This window comes from Cricetulus griseus, chromosome 4, assembly GCF_003668045.3.
Source record: "Cricetulus griseus strain 17A/GY chromosome 4, alternate assembly CriGri-PICRH-1.0, whole genome shotgun sequence".
NCBI classification, from domain to species: Eukaryota; Metazoa; Chordata; class Mammalia; order Rodentia; family Cricetidae; genus Cricetulus; species Cricetulus griseus.
Window position 1 is genome coordinate 164,064,351 of NC_048597.1, and position 18,567 is coordinate 164,082,917.

An 18,567-nucleotide genomic window follows, 5' to 3' on the forward strand; every position below is an offset into this window, starting at 1 on the left:
TTTTATTTGTATTGATTTTCCATTGTCAACTAAAATTAGTTTCAAAGGTATAGCAATTGGTAGGAAAACTCAGGACAGGATAGATAGCAGGCAGATTATTTTCCATGCTTTCCTAAATAGCTGTCACTCTTGACAGATACCCTAGGATGCAGTTATTCAAGAGGATGCTAAAACCCCAGCATTTTATTAAAAGCAAACTGCTGCTGTTGACTATTTAGCATACCCCAGAGCATAGGAAACACCAATATATTTGCAAGAATGCCCCTGGAGAGCTCAAGTGCAGAGCCGCTCAGATTGATTTACCTTTTGCAAGCACACTACAGGGAGAACCATAAAGTTCTCAGAGGTGACTATTCCTATGTGGAAACTGAGATTATAACATAGATGTCAACATGATTTCTTCAGTGAGACCTCTGGCTTCACAAGCTAAGGGCATGAAGGGTATATGGATGGGGCGAATTTATTCAAGGAGGTTTAAAAGTATTTTCATTAATTCTTGAGAATTTCATATAATATATTTTGATCACATTCATCCTCAACTCCTTCTCTTAACTCATTCCAGATCTGCCTCCAACAACCACCTGTCATAGATTTCAAGTCCTCTTTTTAAATTTTTTTTTAAACAGCTCATCAACTGTAGTTTGTGCCGTTCATATACCCATGGGTATGGGGACATACACTGGAGCATAGTTGACCTTCCAGGAGCCACATCCTTAATGACAACTGGCTCTCAGAAAGAGAGAAAGAAAACAGAAAGGATCAACTGTCCACAGTTCGTTAGTTAGGGGTGTGGGTTCAAAAACACCTTGACACAAGAAGGAGAATCGTTAAGAGAGATGGTCTATCCAGAACTGGTGAGGTGTCACCAACAATAGCCTTATACAAAGAATTTTGCAGTTAAGCTATTTTAAAGAGGAAGAAAATGTTCATTAATGTCAATATCAGTGGAAAGATAGAAACAAAGATGTTAATGGGCCTTTTGAAGTGTGGAGAAAGAGACTGAGTTTCTACCAGGCATCTGAATTATACTGGCCAGTTCACTTTCAGAAAGAAGAGATGGTGGGAGTAGGAGGTAGTGACTGAGAGTGGGGGAAACCCCACAATATAAACACACTCAGAATGGCTTGACTGACGCATAAGTTATAGGACCAGGTTCTTAAAGGAGCCCACTAGGAAAGATCATGTCAAGTAGCATCCATCAGTTAGTTATTTATGACTGAAGGGTGAGCAAGGCATTATTAATGAAAAGAATAATTGTAGTATCATGTGGATTCAGAAGAAGCTATATAAACTGCTGGAGGGAAAAATGTCATCAGTGGGCCTAACCAGCTCTGGACTCCACAGTCTACAAATGACCTGAGAAGAAATGTTCATTGGTGGAATAGTGACAAGACTATCATGAGATTAACCAGCTACTTTCTGATATAAGACTGGAAGGAGCTCATTCTGGTACTGTAAAACTGACCAAGAACCTGTGGCTGAAGAAGTCATAGGCCTTAAGTGAGATAATGTTTTGCTAAAAGGCACAGTGCCCAACTGCCTTCCAGATATTGAAGCATGCACCTTTTGATTAGTGCCACTCCTAGCCTTCATCCGAGAAACTTAGTCCTGTATGAGTGCTAGTTAATGCATTGACACACAAGTAGTCAAAGTGCAGAGAATACATGTTGGTAGAGTGCTCAACCCTAGACAGAACATACATTTCCAAGGCTCAGTGGACATCTGGAGGAAGGGACGGAAAGGTTGGGAAGGGTTGCTATGACACATTGTCTTCTGGACATGACACAGCATCTGCATGCAGGAACCCACTGTAACTGTGGTTTCCTGTACAAGACTGGGCCCACGACCATTTCATCATGTGTAGGGGACGGACTCATGAACTCCAGCTCTCACTGAGGAACTGTATGCAGTTAATAGTTTTGGGGAAGTTAATAGGTTTTTCTTCAGTGGTGTAGTGGTGTAGTCACTGGTAAATAACACCTATGTAAATAACACCCACAACTGCTTCTGCCATAATTAAACTTGGTGAGTAAAAGCAAAAAGTATCAAAGAAGGAAGGGGCTTGTTGTGAAAAAGAAAAAGTTGAGGAAAGGATAATGGGAAGTGAAGGTGACTAAAATTTTTAGAAAAAGAATGAATCCTCCAGGAACACATGGTATAAACTAATTTCAGTAATGAGTTAGAGAAGAACAAAGGGTAGGTTCCATTTAAAGACGCTTACATTCGAAGAAAACCCAGGAGAGAAAGCATTATATATGTATTTGCACTTGCCTAAGTCAGCCATGGCTTCCCTGTTCTGTTCTCCCAGTAACCCCACTCATGTGGTTCTCCTGGCTCACCTCACATGCTAGACCTGGTGGTACCTGCTGCTCTCCCTCATCTGATGCAGTGACTATTTTAAAGTTGCTGGAGAGCTAGTAGAATGTGAATGAGGAGAAGCTGCTGTTGTCATTGTCCATCCTCTCTCCCAAAGCATGTCTTAATTAGTACTCACTGGAGAGTAGTAAAGGGAGTCAGAACGAGATAATCGGACTCCATGGGCTGCTAGTCTCAGAGGGCATTGATGTCACTTCAAGCAGCAGGTGTGACAGAGATTTATCAACTCTACAAATCAGAAATAAAGGCTTTGGGATTATTTTTCCTGCTTTTTCCCCCTCCCTTCTACATTCAAAGACTGACCCAATTCTACCACCCCATGCAGGTATGTGGTATTCTAGGCTTGGGAGAGTTGTAAAGAGTTCAAATCCCTAGATAGGACAGATCACCAGGTCTAGCTTGACCTGTTCAGAATTTTCTTCAGGCAAAGTAGTTTAGGCTCATGCTTGTGTCTACACTCCTCTCATAATCCATAACCAGTTTATCATGAAACTGTAAATATTATGTTAATAAATATTCAGATTCTATACATGTTTTCCAACCTCATGATAGGCACACTGGTCCTAGCTGGCCACTACTGCTTCATACCTGGGTAACTCTACCAGTCTTTTGATCTGTACACACGTGCCCAATCTGCACATATTTCTCAAGATCTCCATATAAAACCCTTTAAAAGCCCTCATTTGTATCATTAATATGACCTACCAGTGTATACTATGTGACCCTACAGCTCTTGGGTCTTGCCTTCTATTCTTTCCCATCTTGATACGTCTCCAATCCTAATGCCCATTTAGCAGTTCATTGGGAAGACCTACTGTCTTCTGTCCTCTGTACCTTTGTTCCCCCTGTTATTTTTTCTTTTGCTTTTCCCCCAAATGGCCATATGTCTCATTTTTCTTCACTTCTTTGTGCTGTGGAACAATCTTTTGTGCACTGTGAATATTTGTTGCTTTCATTGACTTAATAAAGGGCTAAGTGGCTAATAGGTAGGCAGGTAGAGGTTGGGCGGGATTTGCAGACAAAAAGAGAGCACAGGAATGAAGAAGGGTGAAGTCAGGCACAGAGGAAGCAGGAGATAAACATGCCGTGCTGAAAAAGGTACCACCTTGAGGTAGAGTGCAGATAAGAAATACGGGTTAATTTAAGATGTAAGAGCTAGTTAGCAACAAGTTGAAGATATCAGCTGAAAGTTTATAATTAATAATAAGTCTCTTCTCTGAGCAGTTATTTGGGGATTCAGTAGTCCCAACAGAAAACTCCACCTACATCTTTGTGTCTTTACTCCTTCAGAGCCCTCCCCACATTGGCATCCTATTTGAAATCCATTCCCACATCCATCCTGTCCTTTCTCCTTCCCCTGTTCTATTATTTTTCATTTCATTAATCACCATTTATTAAATATTTGCTAATTATATTTATTGTCTATTTGCTTGGGAACAAGGAGGTCTTTTGTATGTATTCCTTATGCCTAATGCCTAGCGTGGTAGATGGCATATACAAATGCTTCATACATATGCTAAGAGTGGGTGAATGAATGGATGTCATTCACATCCTATTACTGGGACAAGAACCTGTCCTTGCTATAATGTGTGTTTTTGACTCAGACTTTATCTGAGATCTTTATCTAACAGATTAACCTGCCTTGGACCTCTTCTCTTGTAAATGTTTTTCTTCTATTCCACATAACATTGAAGTTGATTCCTGAGCCCCAGTCTTGTAAAATGGGGGCTATCTTTTTTTACTTGCATTCTTGGAGTTTCCCCACTGTCTGCTTGCTAGACACTTTTCTGAAAATGACACTATTTCTTCTTTATGGATAAATAAATCTTCATTGTTTTTAATACACTCACATGTTTAGGAATACTTAGACTGGTTTCATATCTTTTGAATCAAGCCACAGAAAATTTGAAAGTGCAGCTATTGTGTATTATCTTAAGATCCTTTTGGAATACATCCATGAGATATCACCATGGTATACAGCCATGGGTGGTATAACCAGATCATGTGGTAGTTCTTTGAGTGTTTTGAGGACCCTCTGTAGTGATTTATCATAGTGGCTACAGTAGTTTGTGTTCCCACCAACTATATATAGCTACATGTAAATGAATGCAAATAGATTTTATCTCTCACCCTATACAACAACAAAAAATCAATTAAAATAGACCAAAGGCCTTCATGTAAGGCCTGGAACTCTGAAATTACAGAATAAATGACTGGGCTAACATCCAGCTTACAGATGGGAATAAACTTTACCACTTACTCTTGGAAAGAGGATTTGTCTGTAGCATATATAAAGAACTCAATAAACTGAGCACCCAAATTCAAACTACCTAGTCAGCTAATGGGCAAAAACTGAAAAACAAAAACAAAACAACACTGAACACATAGCTCTTAAAAGATGAAGTGCCAATGACCCATAAACATTTTTTTTAAAGTCAACCACTTTATCCACCAGGAAAATGAAGATCAAAACTACATTGAGAATTCATCTTATCACACTTAGAATGGCTGTCATTTTCAAACCAAAATTAACATGTGCTATCAAGGATGAGAGGCAAGGAATAACCCTTGAATATTCAATGGTTTTCTGCAATGACATACCTAGAACAAGTCATTCCTCTAAGCCATAAAGCCTTCTTCACTGAGTACCTCAGGAAGATTGTCATTTATTTTAGAGAGTAACCTTCTTACTTCAAATACGTTGAGGCTCAGCTTTAGGAAGTGGTCTCATCTTGTTAGATATACATGCTTTCAGATTGCCTACTATGTTTTGTAGATGGTATTTCATAGTTCATTTGTTCCTGCCTAAGTCATAGAGTATAACAGAGCTTAAAGTGGATGGAGAAGAACCCATTACTTTTTAATGTAAGTCTAATGCTGTAGGGACAGTAAAGAAAGAGAAGGGAATTCTCACAGATCAGTCATGTAGTCACTGATAATACAAATGACCATGACAGTGTTGCTATTCACACTTAACTTATGTGTTCCTGGGAATTCGGGTTGCATGATCTCATTCAGTTCTGCACTAATCCCAAAGGCAGATCTCATTTATGGGAATGTCGAAACAAACAAACAAATAAAAAACCCTGAGGTGCCTAGAAGTAAAGTAATCCAAAGCATGAAGCCATAGGCAGCAGGGCAAGATTTCAACTCGAGTCTTTGGGACTATACAGCTTAGAATCCAGTCTGAATCTTCTGCTACTGAATAATTACTGAGACAGTAAGTGCCCCGTTGTTGAGGGACACATCTAGCTGTGGAGGTTTCCTGCTTCCTGACTAGCACTGAATTCGGTTACCTCCTATATTTAATGCCCTCATCACTTAGGGTCTAGGAGTACATGTTCATGCTTGCTTCCATTTCTCCACTACAGCATTCTTTTTCACAGAGACCCTTCATATTCCAGATGAAGGATATGAAGAGGGAGTTAGCTCTCTGGAGTACCCACTGTTGTTCTTTTGCTTCAGTTATAGGATAAATCTGGAAGGGGGTCCTGTGTGGGGGAACCATGATAGATTCCATGGCTGGCAAGGGTGACCGAGTCGGGGGACAAACACGTCAGAGCTTGAGTGTGAGACGTTTTATTAGAAGGGGGGGGAAGGAAAGAGAAAAGAGGTAAAGAGACACAGAGACACAGAGGGAGGCCAGAAGAGAAGAGGGAGACAGGAGCAAAAAGAGAGGAGAGTGGGGAGAGAGAGAAGAGCTGGAAAGAGAGCAGAAAGAGCAGGAAGAGAGCAAGAAGCAGAAAGAATAGAAAGAGAGCAAGAGAGCATTAGTGAGCAGCGGTCTGTCTTTTAAAGGGGTCCTTTGCACCTACATGCAGACTAGTATTTATGGAACCCTGGGCTGACTAGTGGACTACCTGAGTGCATTCTGCCAAGTGACAGGGGCAGGCCAGCATAATGCCTGAATCCTTACATTCCCACCTTTACTTATTATTAAAAAGGTGAGGAGTTAGGCATGGCAGGTTAGGGAATAAGGATGTTGAGTTCTTAAGACTGCTTTCTGCTGATCTGGGGCCATTGACCATCTTTGGGGGACCTGAGAATGCTGGGGTGCTGCCATATCCTGGGGTAGCTGGTTGTTTCATTGTAGTCCAGGCTGTATGGAACTCTCTGGCACCTTTTAGACCTGGCAAGATGTAGCAGAGCAGAGTACAAAGTTAAGTTTAGGAAAAAAATTGTCTTAGGTTCTGGTACTTGAAGGAAAGGGGATCATAAGATGAGGGAGGGGTTCCCAAGATGAGGGAAGGGAATCCCAGGACCAGGGAAAGGTTGAATAATAACTAGAGTGAATCTGACCTGTTTGTGTGGGTCCAATTTGGTTCCCTGGAACTTAAAAGAATTCTTTGAGTTTGTGAAAACATAAATTTTAGACTCATTAGCAATATACTCATGTCAGAAATGATTTGATTGAAAGCACTGGCACTTTAAAAACTGACAGATATCTTTAGGACAATGAAGGACATCTTAATCTTGACCTTGTAGTTATTGTATAGTGGTATAGTATGTTGTTTAGTACCCTGCCAGAGCTGGATTAATAGCTTATCAGACTTTATTGATTAATGTTAAGACTTCGAACAGTAGCATAGCGAGAAAGAAATCTGATAACTTGCATTTGTACACCTTAAGTAAGTTTGTTATTCCTTAAAATATTTTTAGATTCATACATCTTAAGCTTTTATGTTCTCACATAAACTTTATATGTTAAAACATCTTTTTAAACAAAGAAATGGCAAAAATTATATTAAAACCCACCAGCCATCAAACTGCCACAGAGTTCTTGAGAAGGATAAAATTTTACCTGAATTATGATTAGAGTAACAGAGACTTACTAGGTGGCTGCATGGACAGTCACTCTCAGGTCCTGTCACAGTTGTTGAGATGAGAGGCTTTAAGGAAACCCACCTCTGCTGATAGAGTCAGACCTGTGGATTAGGAGCCCTAGGAAGACTTGTCTACCATTGGCCCAAGCAACATGGAGAAAGTCGATTCCATTGTCCTCTTGTCCACAGTTCAAAGAGTCCTTTGCAGCAATTGAGATGAAAGGCAGGATTTCTCGGTGGCTAGTGTTACCACTTTTGTGGGTGGAGTTTCTTCAGTGCCCAGTCTTCTTGGAGGAAATGGGGTGGGGCCAGAAGTTGGCCTGTCTCTCTGTTATAAAAGCTTTTAAATAAAACATTTTAAATGCCATATTCTCTAGATCTCTGAGCATTTGAGGGCTGTCTGTCTGTTTAGTATATCTCAGCACACAAAATTTTTCTTTAGTTACTTGCCTTAAGCACATCAGTGGCTAGGTAAGTCTTTATCTCTGTATTAATGAATCTGTACTTAGTATGGCTACAATGACATTAGTGCAGGACCTGTGTGGAGAACTGGATCCAAGCTGAGAGACTGTGGAGGGATCGTTTCCTCAGAGCCCTCCAGCCTGAATATAATTGATTTTAACATAGTAGGTTAGATTGACATCTCTAAAGGACAAAGAAGTAGAGAAAAATCCCCTTTTGTAATAGAAGCTTAACCTTTGTAAACAGCTGATAGGAAGGACTGGCTGGTGTAAATATTTGAAATAGATCTTTATAACCTTAAATGTTTACCATCATTTAAAGACACATAACCATTTAGAAATATTTAAGACGGCACAGTTGAATTTAAGTTGTATATAGAGTTAGCTTATATTCACATATATAAAGTTCAATTTAAATCACATGTACAGATATATATATATATATATATATATATTATCTATCTATATATATATATATATATATATATAATATATATATATAGATATATCAAACAGGACTGGGTGAAAGGAAGAAGGAAGAACCAGAGTGTGATCTCTGACTCTCATGTTATAGCAAATAGATAGGAGATTTAAGAAGACAGAGTAGACTTAAAACTCCCTGTAAGAAGAAAGCAGAGCCGCTGCAGATGGAACAGGCAAGGTTTTATGCCTGGCAGTAAGGTTTGTTGGCAGCAGCTGGCTAGACTGTCCCTCTGCCTATGTGGAAGAAAAGGAGTAACCCATAGAGTAGGTGGGCCTACAGCTAGGCCATGTGTTCAAGATGGCTGCTTCCCTAAATACATTTCCATCCGACAGAAGTTAAAAAAAACTCAGAGCGTCCTGAGCAGATGCTGCCTCAGGCCAGGCCTGTGATACTGTGAGCTGCTGTGATACTGTGAGCTGCTGGCATCTGCATGAAGAAGAAACACAGTAGAAGGGCAGCAGAGAGGACAAACAGGAGAGTGAGAGATATTTTAAACAGGAGCATGAGAGGTCTAGCAAAACAGGACATTCCCAGGTGGAAGGAGGTTCTAGCCCTGAGGCAGCAGGATGCCACTGTGGCAGGCTTGAGTTTTAGCATGCAGGGAAGAGGAGGGAAACAGACAAGTGAAAAAGAGTAGAGGCCACACTTCCAACTATGGATCACTGGTAGAATGTAGGGTACCAATAAGTAGGCACATGGTTTGATATTGGGGGTTCAGCTTTCATGAGAGAGGTGAAGATCCAAAGCCTATAATCTCCAGCGTCCTAGAGACTAAGGGAGGATCAGATGGGAAAGGCACAGGCTGATTTTGTGGTCCATTGAGCACAAAACAGGGGCCAGTGGTCTCGGAGCCCAAGAGACAAGTGGTCACCAGTACTGGGATTTGACCCAGCCAAAAAGGCGAGAGACCACAGTCTCGATACTAATTCATGGAAGCAAGGGCAGAGGTAGAAAGGAGGGTGTGGGCTTACCAGACATGGCAGTGTGGATGGAAGACTCTAGAGATCTTTAGTTGAAAAAGGGACCGAGTTGAAGGTTACAGGGTCCCAGCGTAGCTCAGATTGCTATAGGCAGGAACAAATGCCCAGAAAACCTGCTGAATCACATGCACCAAAATGTTGTTCTTTTGCTCAAGTTAGGATAAAGCTGGAGGAGGATCCTGCATGGGGAACCATGGCAGATTCCATGGCCTGCGAGGGTGACTGAGGGAGGGGACAAACATGCCAGGCAGACAGAGCTTGAGTGAGTAGTTTTATTAGAAAAGGGTGGGAGGTCTTTTTTCAGTTTTCCATGCAGACCCTGGGGTGGGATTTCCCAGAGTGCGCAGGAGGAAGTTGGGCCCAAGGCAGAGGCCGAAGCTGCTCACCTCTGCACTCTGTGGGGGCTGGAACAGCCCAGCGATCTCAGCAGAGTCAGGGTTCCTGGGTCCTCAGGGACTGATTGCCCTCTCCTGTTAATGAAATTGATGACTAATTCATATGCCATCCTAGAGCCTTCATCCAGCAAGTAGAAGCAGACACCCACAGCTAAACCTTGAACTGAACTGAAATCCAGATGCAGAGAAGGAGGACTGATGAGCAAAGGGGTCCAGACCAGGCTGTTGAAACCCACAGAAACAGCTGACCTGAACAAAGGGAAACTCTTGGTCCCCAGACTGATAGTTGGGAAACCAGCATGGGACTGATACAGAACCCCTGAATGTGGGTGTCAGTGAGGAGACCTTGGAAATCTATGGGGCCTCTGGTAGTGGATCAGTACTTATGGACTTTGGGAGCCCATCCCACATGGAGGGATACTCCCTGAGCCTAGACACAAGGGAATTGGCCTAGGCCTTATCCCAAAGAATATGACAGACTCTGAAGACCCCCTATGGAAGGCCTCACCCTTCCTGGGGAGCAGAAAGGATATGGGATGAGTAGAGCATTAGTGGAGGGGGGGCAGGGGAGGACGGGAGGGAGAGGGACCTGGGATTGACATGTAAAATAATTTTCTTTCTAATAAAAAAAACAAAAAAATGTTAAAAAACAAAAAGAAAAAAGAAAAGGGAGGGAGGGGTAAGGAAGGAAAGAGAAAAGAGGTAGAGAGACACAGAGACACAGAGGGAGAACAGAAGAGAAGAGGGAGACAGGAGCAGAAAGAGAGGAGAGCCAGAAAGAGCAGAAAGAGAGGAAGAGGCAGAAAGAGGGTAAGTGGGCAGGGGTCTGTCTTTTAAAGGGATCCTTCGCACTGGCGTGTAGACTAGTACTCACGGAACCCTGGGCTGACCAGGGTACTGCCTGAGTGCATTCTGCCAGGTGACAGGAGCAGGCCAGCATGATGCCTGAATCCTTCCATCCACTGTGCCATTGTTGGCAGATCTGTTCTGGGTTTCCAGTAAGGGTGCAAATTATTTTGACAAGATGTACTCTACTTTGAAGTCCGTTCAAAGCAGTTTTAGGTTTACTTAACAACGTGCAATTTTTCTTTCTGTCTCTTCAGTGTTCCAATGACCCCTGTAATTGGTAGACATTGTAGTCATGAAATGAACTGAAGTGGAGAAGATAAAAGGGCACCATCTTGGAAAACAGTAAGAATCTCTCTCCTTTGGCACTGCCTTCATCTCACACTTGGTAACTTGGAAAGGTTTTGACTGTCACCCTGCAGCAGTCTCTGTATGACTCAGAAAAAGGCCCTAGGCTCTTGCTACACAACTTGAGGTCATTAAAATGCTTGAGTGACCTTCCTCATTCCTCTCTGCTGACTAGGGATGTCATTGGACTAAAGGGAGAGAGAATCTTATGTAGAAGCTGTGTCTGGGTCAGACATCAAAATGAAGTGGGGCTATCTTCAAGTTCAGACCTCAAGACACTGCAGTGATTTCAAATGGACATAAGCACCCCCAGTTGTTTTTATGTTCTAATATAGCTTTTCTTCTGCCTTTACTATTTATGTAGAGGATACATTTGTTTTATATTTGTGGATTTTATATCTTACAGTGAAACCTAGAGAGGTCCAAATCCCTTAATTAGGAATTAAACCAGATTTCTAATCCTTTAAGCTAGAACACTTGGAAAAGGTTTTGTTTTGTTTTCTAAAATGGCAATAAGAGGGAACAATAGCAGAGTCTAATATTGTTAAACCCACAAACATCTTACAACAAAGTTTTCCCTCATTCAAGTACCTCACTTTTTTCAAACTCCAAAGTTTGCAGAGCTTTAGCTCAAACAGACAGGGTCACTAATATCAGATGTACTTAGTTATGTGATTTCATTTTTCTCTTTTGGACTTACAAGCTCATACATTCTGCTTTTTGAGGATAATGGTGTGGAACTAAAACCATTTTTCACTTACTAAATGGAATTTAGTTAAAATATGTACCCCATTAATTTTCTCAATAATGTATAGGTCATACCATTAATTACTGAATGCAATGGAATATCTTGATTTAATGATGAATTAGATATATCAGATTTTTTTCTTCCGTGTGTGTGTGTGTGTGTGTGTGTGTGTGTGTGAGAGAGAGAGAGAGAGAGAGAGAGAGAGAGAGAGAGAGAGAGAGAGAGAGAGAAAGAGAGAGAGAGGTATGCGCACACATGTATGTGAGGGTGTGCATACCCATACATGTAGGGAGGCCAGCAGCCAACAACTTCCAGCAATCCTATCTCTGCTCCTCTGGGGTTACAGACACATGTGGCCACACCCATATTTTAATGTAGGGTCTAGGGATTGAAACTCAGGTCCTCAGTTTGCATAGCAAGCACTCCCACCCACTGAGCCATCTCTCCACCCTCACATATCAGACATATATTGTTATTTCTAAGGAGTCAACTCTTCAATCTCTTTATGTTAATGCCAACTTTCCTTCTTGGTTATGTTGGAAGATAGAGAAAAGCAGTTTGGACAATAAGAATTAGAATTTAGTCAGCATATTCTCAAGTCTACTTTGTACTGTAAAACTGATGGAGCAAGGTAGCTCAGTAAAACAAATTACAACTGTCAGCATCCCATTTTCTGGCTAAAATTGAAATGACTAACACATTTCAAAGAGGAGTCTATTCCAAAGCAATAAAAATAAATCTTCTCTCTAAAGAATAAGAACATTAAGCTTTGCATGATTGCTGGAACTGTGGGTTGAGTAGACATGGTCAGACCAGGGATCATAAACTCAGAGATCTTCAGGGCCAGGTCAGTAATAATAATTTAGGATTGTGAGGACGGAAGTGGACATGGGTCTTTTATGGACTCCAGAATGTGCAACTGCTCCCTAGCTCTTGAGAGTTGCTATCATGTGGAAATGCAGACCTGGCCTTGTCAGAGCAATGATCTTTTAAGAAAAGCTGCAATCCAGGTATGCATGAGGAAGGTCCTCTGCCCTTGGCCTAGACTTTTCCAGGTGATGTTTTATTTCATTTTAGACACTATCTGCATCTCAAATAGATGTAGCCAGGAGAAAAATTTTGCTAGGCTTTGGCTGTGGGAGTCAGCAATGCAAATGTTTCCTTGTAGCTGATGGAGAGGGGCTAGCATGGTGCCTATTTGTTAGCTTCTGGTGCAAGGCAAACTCTTTACAAAATAATCTAGCATAAGCACCAGTGAACATAATTGAATAATTAAATAGTATACAAACCAACTAACCACTAATTGTTAATCTTTGACTAACATATAGAATGGGTTATATATTTTAGGACAACATCCAGTGATCTATATTTCATTTCCTGGCAAAATGTCACTGTAATTAACATCCATTCTGGAGTTCCAATAACCTTGAACTCATCACGAACACTGAAGACATGCTGACACATTTTAGCGTTTGATTTGGTACTTTTGGGCTCAAAGCCTCTTGGTTGCAAAAGATAAGATGTTTTCGCGCTTTTAATTCTCCTGTAGTGGGACAGACTTGTTCTCAAAATGTCTTCATTGAAGTCAAAGCTCATAGAAATTCAATAAAATTCATTTGCATGTATTTCTCATTAACCTTCTCTACATTCTCTGAATTCCTAACTAACACAGCTTTAATCAAGACTGAGCCCAAATGTGGAGGGTGCTGGCATATAAATTTCTTGCTATCATTTTGGCCATTGAACTGTATTCTTTGGTTTTCCAAAGGTCCAGGCTGTGATTTTAGTGCAATTCTGTCATTTTTATACCCTGGTGATTCTAGACAAGCCTGAGATTGTCCAATACATTACCATTAAACTATTTTCCCTTCCTTTTCTATGTTTCCAATTAATAGCTTACTCACACTTAACTTGAAGATACAGGGTATATGAGTTTGTGTGTGTGTGCATACATATGATACATGCATTTAATTATGATTTTTTTTTAAAATGAGGAATGCACATTGTATTACCCTCCCAAAGCATTTTTAACACTTAAGAAGCAGGCAACAAATGAACAAATTCTTAAACTTATCTTTAGGATTTTCAGCAAACTTTGTTTTCTCTGCATAGCTTTTAACCACATGTAACACTGCTTAATTTAGAAGAAGTGGGTTTCTTCGAAGTGTGCAAAACTCAAATTATTCTGAGAAAGAAAAAAAATGAGCTGTAGTGAATGATAGTTTGGTTCCCCACATGGGTTCCACTCTGAACAATTACAATATACATGTGTACCTTTACACACATACATCTGTGCAACAGTGTTGATTTTCATAAACATTTTCTGAAAATTTATAACATTTAATAAGATAAGAATACTGAGGCCCAAATCCCTAGTTCTAACCTAATTTGTCAGTCTCTGTGATTAGGTATCGGGTCAAACAGCAGCGGGGCCAGTCCTCTCTCCTACGTACATTATGTTAGTACACTATGGTCTCTTGCTTCGGGATTGTCATGTGAGCATAGAATGGCTTAATAATAAGAAGATTGTGTTTACTGTTTCTAGAATTTAAGGTAACACCACTTCGAGCACTGTTAGGAGGTTCCTGAACATGTGAAGAATGCTCATGCTTACCTCAGAGATGTTAGTGATGAGAAGAAACCAGGCACTTCAAACAGAGCCGAGAATATGTTTAGAGATTCATCAGCTAACTGTTCATCTTATCCAAAAAAATGACCTAACAGGAACATTTGTGATACAACATTCATTATATATATATATATATATATATATATATATATATATTATATATGGTTTCTGAATATATGAAAAATATATTCATGCTTCTAAGGATGGAGCCTCAGGACACAAGCAGTGTGTATAACATAACTTTGAATTGCCAAGAAGAAGAGCTTCAGTGGACTTACAGTGCTTTGACTTTTGATCAGATAAGGATCTGTTTAGATCACAAGTCTTTTCCAAGGAAGTCTGGATTCACACTTAGAACCTGACTGTGCCTGTGTGGGTCTGTTAACCTATTGCCTGTTTTCATCATGTTACATGCAGTCATAAGGGTCTGGATCTGCAATTCATACCTCAGGGACTGTGTCTTCAGTTGGAAGGAGATCATTTACATTTACTGGTTGGAGGATACAATCAAGACGATAATACTCGGAAGTGGGCAGCAAAGCTTTGACTTTAATGAACACTAGTAATTCTGTATAGGTCATTTGACCATTTATAGGGAAAATATTTTTAAAAAATAATTTTAATCAACACATAATTAACTAAACATACTGGCATGTTAAAGTCCATTTTAGTGTGTAGTTTGATGCATACTAGTGTATCTGTCATCTCAAATATCTGTCATTTCTGTCTGATGAGAACATTCAAAATCCTGTACTTTAGCTATTTTGAAGTATATAATACATTATTTTTAACTGTGATTACTCTGACACCACTACTCATTTCTTTTATCTCTGTATTTTTTGTCAGTCACCAACCTCTACACCCCTACCTCTTCCCAGCAACTGGCAACCTCTATTCTCTCTGCTTCTATGAAATCAATTACTTAGCTTCCACATTTAAATGAAAGCCTGGTGTATTCATCTTCCTGTGCTGACTTAGTTCTCCCAACATTATGTTATTCATGCACTAGCAGAGAAAGGGTTGCTCTGTCCCTGGCATGTAACCACTCAACTTGCTGAAAAATAACTTACTAGCTTACTATCTTCAGAAAGCAGATCATATCCACCCTTAAAACTCTTTTTCAAACACCACTGGACAGTTCCAGCTAGTTTTTTTGGATCAAGCTTTGGAAGATATAGTATTTCTTGTAATTTGGGGATTTAATTTTTTTTTTCCTGGTGTGGTCAGTGCAAAAGAGTGAGGCCAAAGCAGCAAACAAAACTAAAACCAAAACCAATCAATCACAAAGTCTGGAACTTGGGTCTTTGAAGAGCACAGGCTATATTTGAGGCCAAGTGCCAGACAGTCCCTGGGCAGCTCAGTCTAACTTCTCAGCATTATGGACAAGGCGTTGCCTTGGCTGTCTTCTCCAGTATGCTAGAAATTGTTCTGTAAAATGACTGTCGAGACTTGAAGATAAATTGCTAATAAATGTCTCCTGCCAAACATCAAACTCTGCAATCATTTCCATTTAAATAAACATGTCTCCTGTATTCTACAAACTGTGCTTAGGTCATTCAATAGAAGTTAAATTCCAGATAGTCAAAAGAATAGAGTACCTTGCCTTAGAGGTCTTCTGTCTATAAGGATGACCTCATAGACCCAGAGGGCCATTTACAAAACACGTTCTCAGAGAAGCTTTCAGTAGTCTCCTGAACCTCTGCCTCATTGTATAATTAATGGTTAGTGTCAAAGATTCTGGCCATCAAGGTTGCCATTATGGCTTTGGTCACCACCATTATTTATTCCATAGTGAGTCAGATTCCACTTAGATTTAGGGTTAAACCATTTTCTCTGAGAAGGTAAGTGACCTCTTCCTGGGTCCTCCTGGGACATTAATTATCTAGCAAAAGTTATCTACAAAAGTTAAAAACTAATTATTTGAAAAAAAAAGGTCCCTAAAGATGAACACTACGTTCAAAAGTCATGGAGATCAAGAGACTGTGACAATTAAAATGATGCCCTCTCTGTGTGAATCGTGTGCCTATCTATGCATCTGTGTGCCTGTCTGTACATGTCTTTGCCTATCTGTACATTCGTGTGCCTGTCTGTTTATCTGTTTGCCTGTCTGTGCATCTGTGTGCCTGTATGTATGTACGTGTGCCTGTCTCACTCCCACAGGCCTGACACTCTCCTCCTATTTCCCTGTTGTCCTCCCTGTTTGCCATCTGAACTGTATCTTCCCGAATTTGCTCTACCTTTTCCAGACCCAGTCTTTGCTATTATCTAGAAACTATGTACAGAATTCACATCCTCCTTCTCAGTCAATGTGCTCTCCCCATTGGTTAAGAATGACCAGAACTGGCTGGGTGTTTGTGGCGCATGCCTTTAATCCCAGCACTCGGGAGGCAGAGGCAGGCAGATCTCTGTGAGTTCGAGGCCAGCCTGGTCTCCAGAGTGAGTGCCAGGATAGGCTCCAAAGCTACACAGAGAAACCCTGTCTCAAAAAACCGAAAAAAAAAAAAAAAAGAATGACCAGAACTGGGTTCAAATCCCAGCTTCACTTCTTACTAATCTTACTGCATTCTATAACATTTTTTTTAAATTGGTTTTTAGAAGTGGTAGTTCTTGGATAAATTTAAAATGTAATTGAATATAATTACACTACACTTCTGGAGCCTTAGAAAATAAGATACAAGAATGATTTTCTGATAAAGTTTTAAAGCTACTCCAAAGTTTCAGTTTCCTCACCCATAAAATATAATTAATATGAAGGTGTCTGATGGTTATTAGAAAGATTGACTCAGATAAAGGATACTGTGTCTGGCAGATAAACTCTAGATAACATTGTTTGTAAATACCCTATGGTTTTTACTGAGTTTTAAATGAATGTTTTTCTAATGCTCCACTGACACTTTGCTACTGTCCCTTCAGCTATGGTTCTCAGCTCTCATGTGACATTGATATCACACAAGTGTCTTTGACACATTTCACACAAGTGTGCTGTGGGATGGAGTTCAAGCCCTGTCACTTACTCGATAAACTCTGAGTCAGTAGCTTGAACTTTCTGAGCCCTGGTTTTGTCATAGCAGGAAGGTCATTCAGAAAGATGTCCTAATTCACGCTATGTCCTGTTCTAAATTCTTTATATGCATTCAACTCATTCAACACCCCTTTCTACTGTGTAGATAGGGACACTGTGGCTCAGAAAGGAAGAGCTGCTTCCATGGTAGATACAGGACTGGAAGCCTGTGACACCAGTGAGGGAAGGGCTTTCTGTTCTCACAGGTGGCCTGTGAAGGGAGAGAATACTGCTGCCTGCCAGACGGGCACTGTGGGGCTGTTTTCTGTGTCTGTTTCATTTCCCTGTGAGAATGTAAACTTCCTCAGAGGACATGGCATGCTTTTGGTTCTGATCTCTCTTCTCTTTGTCCCAGTACCAAGCACTGCAATGAATTACAATTTGCATTTATTAAATTTCCTGTTGACTTAACCGTGTGCTCCTTAGCTTTCTCTCCTGAGGGCCTTCTTGCAGCCTGTTATGCGAGTACTAGGTAGTGCTGTCTGAGTGTAGTCACCATCATTATCGGTGACACAACACTAATAGTAACAGTAAAATCAAATGCTGCTGTACACATACTCAGGAGCAGGCAGTACATGTGGATTCTCTCATTCAGGATTTGGTCCATCCTACGAACTGGAAGAAGTAGAAGCAGAAAATGAATTACAGACTGCCCCTAACCTGTCCTGTAGTAAATGGGGAAACTGAGTGCTGGGACAAATATATAACTCTCTTAATGTTACAGAACAATTGAGAAGTGATGCTTAGAAACCATTATCTGGATGGAGGTGGCGACACACGCCTTGAATCCTAGCACTTGGGGAGCAGAGGCAGGCGGATCTCTGTGAGCTGGAGGCCAGCCTGGTCTACAGAGCCTCCTCCACCCTCCCCAATTATTGGTAGACACAATAATTGAGATGAGCACAATCACTATCTCTTAATTGAAAGGGAAAAGTTAATAAAAGTCTAAAACTTAGACTCCAAAGCATATATAGGAAAAAGAAAATTTCCAAGCTTCTCTGAGTTCCCAAAAAGGCAGCCCAACAGATAAGGTTAAACAAAGAACTGGGACAGAGGCCTGGGAACACATAACACCTCCCAGCTGTGTCAACATTTCTCTGTCCTAAAGAAGATCAGATAGTTGTCAACGTCCTGCCTAGGAGGTAATTAACAAACTTATTTCCTCTACAGCTTCCTGCTTAATTGCATCCTGCCTAAACATACACTTACTGTTTTATCCTATGTAACCATAAAAACTTTGTAATCTCAAGACATCCAGTCTTTTGAACTTTCCCCTTTAAGAACCCCCTCAGCCAAAAAGTGACACTCTGTTCCCAAACTGGCAGGGCCCAAGTTGCAACTCTTAATAAAGAAACCTTTGTTTTTGCATTAAGTGAGTTGTCTCCTTGGTGGTGGTATTTTTGGGGTTCCATGATC